Below are 7593 nucleotides of genomic sequence, written 5' to 3'. Positions count from 1 at the left end.
TCCTCAGCAGCAGGTGACACCACGAGCACCTGCAGCAGAAGCCAGCTTCTTGCTCCTTCCCCATCAGCTGCTCAGCCACCAGGGTCTTGACAAGGACCTGCACAGCAGGAGCATCCTCACTTTCCACATGCCACCTTTTTCACCTCCATCTCTAGCTTGTCTCCTGTCTCTCTGGCCTCTTCTCTCTGCCAGGCACTTTGCTCCGTCACTCCAGGACCTCCCAATGCCTTTTCCTGTTATTCTGCTTCTGGGGCAGATGTTACCTTGAAAGCCACGTGACCTGCCCCTATTTCTCCTCTCCCTCTGCTTTGGGCTCTGGCTCTTTGATGCATTTTTTCACCTCATGTTTTTTTCATGAGGTGAAATGCTTGTGTGCTTGTGAAATGCTTGTGTGCTTGTGCTTTCACCTCATGCATTTTTTCACCTCCCCACGAGTGTGGCAGCCTGCTCCCATGGGGAGTGGCAGCCAGCCCAGCCCCACACCTTATCTGGTGCCAGGGTCCATGGGGCAGGACCAAGCTGTGCTCAGCTGTGCTCAGCAGCTGCCAAACACCGTGGCGAGAGGAGGGCCAGTGACCAGGGCGAGCCCTGGGGCCGGGACGGCACCAAGCAGCTGCCACCGCTGGGGCCCCCAGGGCTGCTGTCTGCCTTTGCTCTGGTGCCAGCCTGTATGTGGCACGGCCGCCAGGCTGGTGCCACTGGCTGAGCTGCCATGCCTGGCACAGGGCACTGCCGATGTACCGCCGCCATGGCACAGCCAGCACGGCACAGCCAGGAGCCAATCTAGCTCTTGAGGACTCTGGGGGGGTCTTCAGCCCACATCACACAAGGCCATCCCCATCCAGGAGATGCCATGCCACTGCCCCATGTCCCCATCTTCCCAGCAAGGATGGCTACAGGGCGATCCCGCAACCTGCCACCCCCTCCCCAATTCCCTCCCCCAGGGCTGGCACCAGCACTCACCTGGCTGTCAGCACACTCGCGGCGGCCCGGCACCGGCTCCGGCGCCGGCCCGAGGAGCGTGGCAGTGCCGACGGGGTGCAGGATGGGCAGGCTGGCCAACCTGGCGTCCCACGCCGCCTGCTCAGTGAAACCGACCATCAGTCGGTTGGTGGTGAGCAATTGTTTTCATTTGCATCACTTGTTTTTCTTGCGTTTTATTTTCCTCTCTCTGTTGGTTTTTTTTTTTTCCTTTTCCTTACAATTTTTTTAAAAACATGTCTTTTCAATTATTAAACTGGTTTTATCTCAAGCCACGTGTGTGTTTCTCACTTTTACCTTTCTGATTCTCAACCCCATCCCACCGGCTTTTGTCATTACCATCATCTCAATGACACACTAGATCCTGCCAAACCTACAGCCTGCAAAACCTGAACACCAACCTATGCAAGACACGTTCCAGAAATTACCATCAGCACAGAGAAGCACATGTATCTATCTTGTTCTGTCCTTGCCAAAACTGCTGGGTGACCTGTCATCAGCCTTGGTGACTGACGGCAGGCAAGACTCTCTCATCTGCCTTAGCTCAGATGCAGCTCCTAGGAAAACAGCTGCTTCAGAAAGTCATGCCTTGCTATTTTGGGAAAGTGTTTCAAGGAAATGTTCTTAATACTCTAGCATGGTAAGACTAAGCATGGTAATCTCACTCCAAGTTGGAGCTCTGCCACAGGTTACCTTTTTTATTTTTTCCCTCTCTTTACACCAAAGGGTGGCACTTCTTTCTGAATGCAAGATGCACCGCCAGTTCCTGCCAGCTGGATGCCAATGGCTGCCCAGAAGAGCTGGCTAGGAATGGGAGAACTGGGGCAGCAGCTGTCCCTGGGACTCAGCTTGAACCACAACTGGCAGCAGAGACTCTGGACCATCTCTGCAGCTCGCCAGCGCCTGCAAGGCGTGAAACTGAGTGGTGCCGCCGTGAGGCTCTGACCGATCCCTTCCTGCTGCGTAGGCTACGGCTTGTCCATAGGAGCCTCTTTTCCTATCCATCGATGTGGATTTTCACAAAGGCACCTGTATGCTTTCCAGTCTGGTATCTTAGTATTTATTGCTAGAAAGTTAAACTGTGTTTCTTACCGTATATATAAATGATTTCAGTTAAAAGAATCCTGTTGAAAAAAGGGGGGCAGAAATACTAATGCGTGCTACACTTTAATCTTTCCTTTCTCCCAGAGGATTTTAGCTCTGTGTCATGTAGCTCACCTCACAGCAGTGTGCTGGAAATAACAGGCATTCTCTCTTAGTGCTGTATCATCAATGTCAACATTGTTTCCTCATATATTCTGCAGTCTGCGGAGTTCACATTCCTGTCAGCCCGCCAAAAAAAATGACATGGCGATAGTTACTTAGATTTCTCATCAGAAAACGCACTTTCATACAGACTTAATCGACATTTTTATTCTATACCGTTCTGCATAATACAATGTCACCAAACTGTTGGGATATTGACACCTTAGGAGAGGAGAATGTAGCATGGCGAGTGGACATGACACCTATAGCTTCAAGATCATTAGTTTTTTAGGTTTTTCTGTAGCAATGTCTACTTGACTAGACTGGGATGCTTTCTTCTTTCACTCTTCAGGTCCCAAAGAAGGCTTCTGTATGATGTGCATGATGGAAACTCCCATTAATTTTATTTTTTTCTATTTCTTAAGTTTTCAAAGAATTATTTGGTGCATAGAAGTTATCTTGATACTTTGAAGAAGAGCAATTTTAGAAATATGAGGTTTCTTTCATTTTATTTGAGATAAATATAACCTTCCTATTTATTAGGAATAGGAAAACATTTCAATTTTGGCAGCCAGGAGGATGCCCGTGAATTCTTAGGCTTCACTGGTGATGCTTCGCAGAAAGCTTGCTTGAATGGAAGCACCAAGTAAGCATGAACAAATTAACTTGTAAATGTTCTCTAGTCCCTCTTACTCCTTTATTTACTATCGTAAATTAAAAACTATGCCTTTGGTTTTCATAAAAAGAAAAACTCTTTGAAGAGTTAACTCTGTGCCTTCAATCTTCTGAGGGCTGATGATCATTTATGTCCAGATTAGAGAGACCTTCTCAAGCCCCAGCACTCATTCATCAACTATTTGGGGGATGTCTAAGATCTCGAGGCACTTTTTTAAAATCTTACTCTCCTTTGAACTGGCCTGTGTCTTTTGTCTGTCTGTAGTAAAGGAGTTTGTAGATTGATTAAAGTAAGAGGTATTAAGAACTGAAATTTGCACGGTTAGTCTCCTTCACATATTGTTAAGCATTTGTATTTTGATGCCAGTAAAGTGCTTGAACTGCAAAGCCGTTTCTGATACACATGAGCCATTCCTGGATATTACTTTGGATCTAAAGGGAAGATGTTTTGTGAATATGGGTCGCGATGCGTAAAGACTTGTACAGCTTTCTAAAATAAACTCATTTTATTTCAACCCATATACTGTTAAAAGAAAAGAACTCGGTGGTGGATGGGAGCGGATTGGACCTTGTTCTTCTGCGGAAGCCATGTAAATGGTCTCCATGTTTTCCATTCAAAGCTTGGAAAAGAATACATTTGTTGCAAAGAGAGTAATCTTGGGGTTTCTCTTTGAGTCTCTGGAAATATATTCTACGAATTGTGGCCGGTAGCTCACAGTAGACTTTTATTCCTAGTATTGTCTACACCGGGGCTCGACAGCCTTTGTCAGCGTGAAGTTGCACCCTGAAATTTTGATATGGCCAGAAGTTAAAAGGCATGTCCGAACATTGGTCTGTGCTTGGTTTTAAGGTGTAAAAAGGTGGCTCCTGCGTCCAAGAGGTATACGATGCATCATTCTCCCAATGTTCTCACAAGATCACTGAAAAGATTTGCAAATCTTAGAGGTGGAAAGATCAAGAAGGTATATTTACAGCTGTAATGCAACTTTATCCTCTTGGAATGGGAGATTTCCCAAAGATGAATACTCATTTAAAAGTGGTTAATGTTTGCAGGCAAGAACTAATAACTACAGTCTAAGAAAAGTCAATGTAACAACTATGGCTTCTTGTTTCCCTTTCAATAACAATAAAGTTCCCGTGTGACCATAAGAATATACCTTACTCTTAAGGAGCTAATTCTGCAGAAAACAGTTCTCTGCAACTTAAACCATTAAATGTTGTTTATGAGAAAAGGTATTTTTAAAGGAATCAAAAAATACATTCATATAATCCTAGTCTGTGGTTTTGGAAGTGTTTTTTCTCAGGCTATACCACGAAGTATTTCAGGATAATTTTGGAATCTTCTTGGTCTCTCTTGAGAATGTAAAATACCCTGAAGATTTGGATCACCAGCAGAGATAAAGAAGGCATTATCCCACTCTACTCGGCGCTTGTCAGGCCACACCTGGAATACTGTGCACAGTTCTGGTCCCCATTATACAAAAAAGATGTGGACAGGCTGGAGGGGGTCCAGAGAAGGGCCACCAAGATGATCCAGGGTCTGGGCAGCCGCCATGTGAGGATAGGCTGAGAGAGCTGGGCTTGCTCAGCCTTGAGAAAAGGAGGCTTCGAGGTGATCTCATCCCCATGTACCACTACTTAAAGGGGAGCTACAAAGAAGATGGAGACTCCCTTTTTACAAGGAGTCACTTGGTGAGGACAAGGGGTAACGGGTACAAGTTACTCCCAGGGAGATTCCGACTGGACACGAGAGGTACATTTTTCACAATGAGAACAGTCAATCATTGCAATAATCTCCCCAGGGAAGTGGTTGACTCCGCTACGCTGAACACGTTTAAGACTCAGCTGGACACGGTGCTGGGCCATCTCGTCTAGATTGTGCTTGAAAGGTTGGACCAGATGATTCTCGACGTCCCTTCCATCCTGGGATTCTATGATTCTATGAAATGTAGGTCCTATAGCTTTGTCGCTGGTTCCTCCAGAAAGAATCCTAGAATCTGTCACATACAGCCAGCTGAAGAGCTTATCAGAGAGAATAAGGTAAAATGAGTACCCTCTGATACAAACAAGGTTTCATGCAGGCTTATCATTGTTTTACCTGTCTACTAATACCATTTAATAGAAAGATATCAGTACAGAGAATTCCACACTGTCCATCTAGTGGTGCAAACACCAGCACTGAGCCTGTATTATTCTGATATTAAATACAGGCAGAGGCCTCCTGGAAAACTTTCATTTCTTCGTAGAATGGTTTTCCATTTTTTGCCACTGTCTGGAATACTTTTTCTACTCCTCTTTCCCTTTTTTCCATCCTAGGATATGTGAATGTAAATTCCCACCACCTGCTCTCCCATTTGGGAGAGAGAGGGAAATCCCTGTGTTTACTTTTTTCTAGTCGGGGGAGAGCCAACATAGCGGCTTCGGCTAGCGAGGTGATTCAGAGCAGCAAGTGGAGGGAGACAGATGCGTTGGGTGTGTTATTTTTAATGCAATGCTTGCAGACTCAAGAGAAAAAAACACCTTCTCTGGGAGCTGAGGAAGGTGTAAGAACAGGCTTCTAAAGGGAATGTCTTTCAGAGTTTTCCAGCAGCCACCAAATTTTTTACTTCACGGGATTTTACTCCTAACATTCATCTTTTCGATGGACTTTTTCAAGTGACAAACCTGTTTTTCTTTTGTGCAGTGCCACCGGACCTCGGAAATCTTCTGAGAATGGTGCTCTTATGGCAACTGTAGTGATGGCAGCACTGTTTGCCTATAAAGAATCCAGGAAGGTTCCTTCCAACTTTCGTTGTGAGGCTGAGAACCTTTTTACTCAGTCAGATTCTGAAACCACTTCTACCAAAGAAGAAGTTGCTGAAAGTACTACAACGAAAGCTGATAATGCGCATCCCAATATCAATGGTCAGCACAAGGTCAGGAAAAAATCCTTGGATGCTGAAGATGAATTCTTTGGGCAGTGTGAGTCGGAAGACCGTAGAGACAAAGACGAGCCAAGAGGATCAAAAGAACCTGAACTAATTTCAAAAGGAAATCCTTTGTACTTCAAAGGGTCTCTTGAGAGCAAAGAGAAATTTGGGCAAACTTCCTCGATAAAGTCTGACATGGAATGTGCTTCTAAAAAACTTGCATCCCTAGCTATTACAGACAAATGCCAAGATACAAAGGACATTTCTAATAACTATGTAGAGGTACCACCTGTTAAGGACTCTTGTATGACAGAGCTGGATGAAGTTTTGGAGAGTCAATTTTCTAGAGAAAATGAGGGACTGGGTAATAAAAAATGTGAAGGAGACAAACAAAGGAAAAAAGATCAGGAAAAAATATAGGACTCTCCAAAAACTGACAAAGAGCACCACCGAAAGGAGAGAGAAAACTCGGACACTGAAGGGAGGGAGAAGGAGAAGCAAACCAGAAGCAAACCAGAGGATCATTCCCACAAGAGGAGGTGCTCTCGCAGTGTGGAAACAAATAAGCAAAATCGTCCTAAGCAGGAGTATTGCAATGAAAGCAAGCGTAGATCTTCCCATCATGAAAGAAACAGTCCAAACAATGTCAGAAGCTCAGGCAAATATTCTCGTTCTAGATCCCAAAGCAGAGAAAGAACAGCACAAGACGGGAATGGGCATTATATTGGGGAGAGAGAATGTGGAGCAGAGAAAGATACTATCGAGATGAAGCACAGAGATGGGAAAAAGGCAGATACTGTAATGCTTATTACTCCTCTCATGGAACAAGGGATGGCAGAGAGAGAAAGTCCTCTCATTGTGAGAGAGACTTTGACAAACCGAGTCAGGCTTACAACAACAGGTCACATAAGGATCATCACTGCAAAAGCAGATGGCCTCACAACGCACTCTCTGGAGAGGAGGACGTGCATCACTTTAGCAGCCACCGAGCAAACTTCCATCATTGTTCAATACCTCAGCAGCCATGTGAAAAATATTCTCGTGAAAGGCATGCACTTCCACCTGTGTCAGCTCGTTCCAATTTTGAGGACACATCCCGGGAAAATGAAAAAGACAAACTAAGAAATGGCAAAAGAAAACATACCCACACAGAAGGAAGCGGAAGCAAAACAGAAAAGAAATGCCAAAAGACAGGTGACCAAAGAATGAAAGCATGTAGAGAAGGTCAAGGAGAAAAAGAAGTCCAAAGATCAACATCGAGAGAAGGACTACAAGTAAGCAAGGACTCCAGCCTGATCAGCAATTTTTTCCTAATTCTTTTCCGGGTGTTTCTCACATCGGCCTGTTCTTCATTGTTTCTAAGTTATTTATAAGGCATAATCTGGCTGGGATGTCTTTGCCCCCCAATAAACATTGTCAAACGATTGCGGCTCTGCTGCAGTCACGCCGTCCCTGCCGCTGCTTTACAGCCCTCTGCCGGAGGCCACGCCCCTCTTCACCCCCCCATCCCTCCCACCCTCCTGCTCTGCACCCTTTATTTGCATACGGGGGGACACACACAGACACAACCATTTGAGGGGGGGCACCAGGGTGGGTCTCAGGGAGAGACCGTGTCCCAGCCCCATTGGGGCACCCCAATTGCGGCCTTTACACAGGGTTCTTAGAGCCTTCAATCGTTCAGGTACCAGACGACTTGACTCATCACTCCCACCCACACGACCAATTACTAATCACAGTCAAACTTTGCAAAGCAACTCTAGTCCTGCAGCATTCTTGCTGCCTG

The 7593-nt window shown here is 45.5% G+C and overlaps 1 pseudogene across 1 annotated transcript; it reads left to right on the top strand.

Annotated features, from left to right (window-relative positions):
* Positions 1-944: 944 nt before the first annotated feature.
* On the top strand, positions 945-7088 carry LOC309603937 (annotated as a pseudogene). Its single transcript has 3 exons — positions 945-1114; positions 4854-4941; positions 5585-7088. The product of its transcript is annotated as an uncharacterized misc_RNA (transcript).
* Positions 7089-7593: the final 505 nt, after the last annotated feature.

Source organism: Platalea leucorodia (genome assembly GCF_965183815.1).
Source record: "Platalea leucorodia genome assembly, contig: HAP1_HAP1_SCAFFOLD_264, whole genome shotgun sequence".
Taxonomy (NCBI): Eukaryota; Metazoa; Chordata; class Aves; order Pelecaniformes; family Threskiornithidae; genus Platalea; species Platalea leucorodia.
This window is presented reverse-complemented; position numbering and strand designations above follow the sequence as displayed.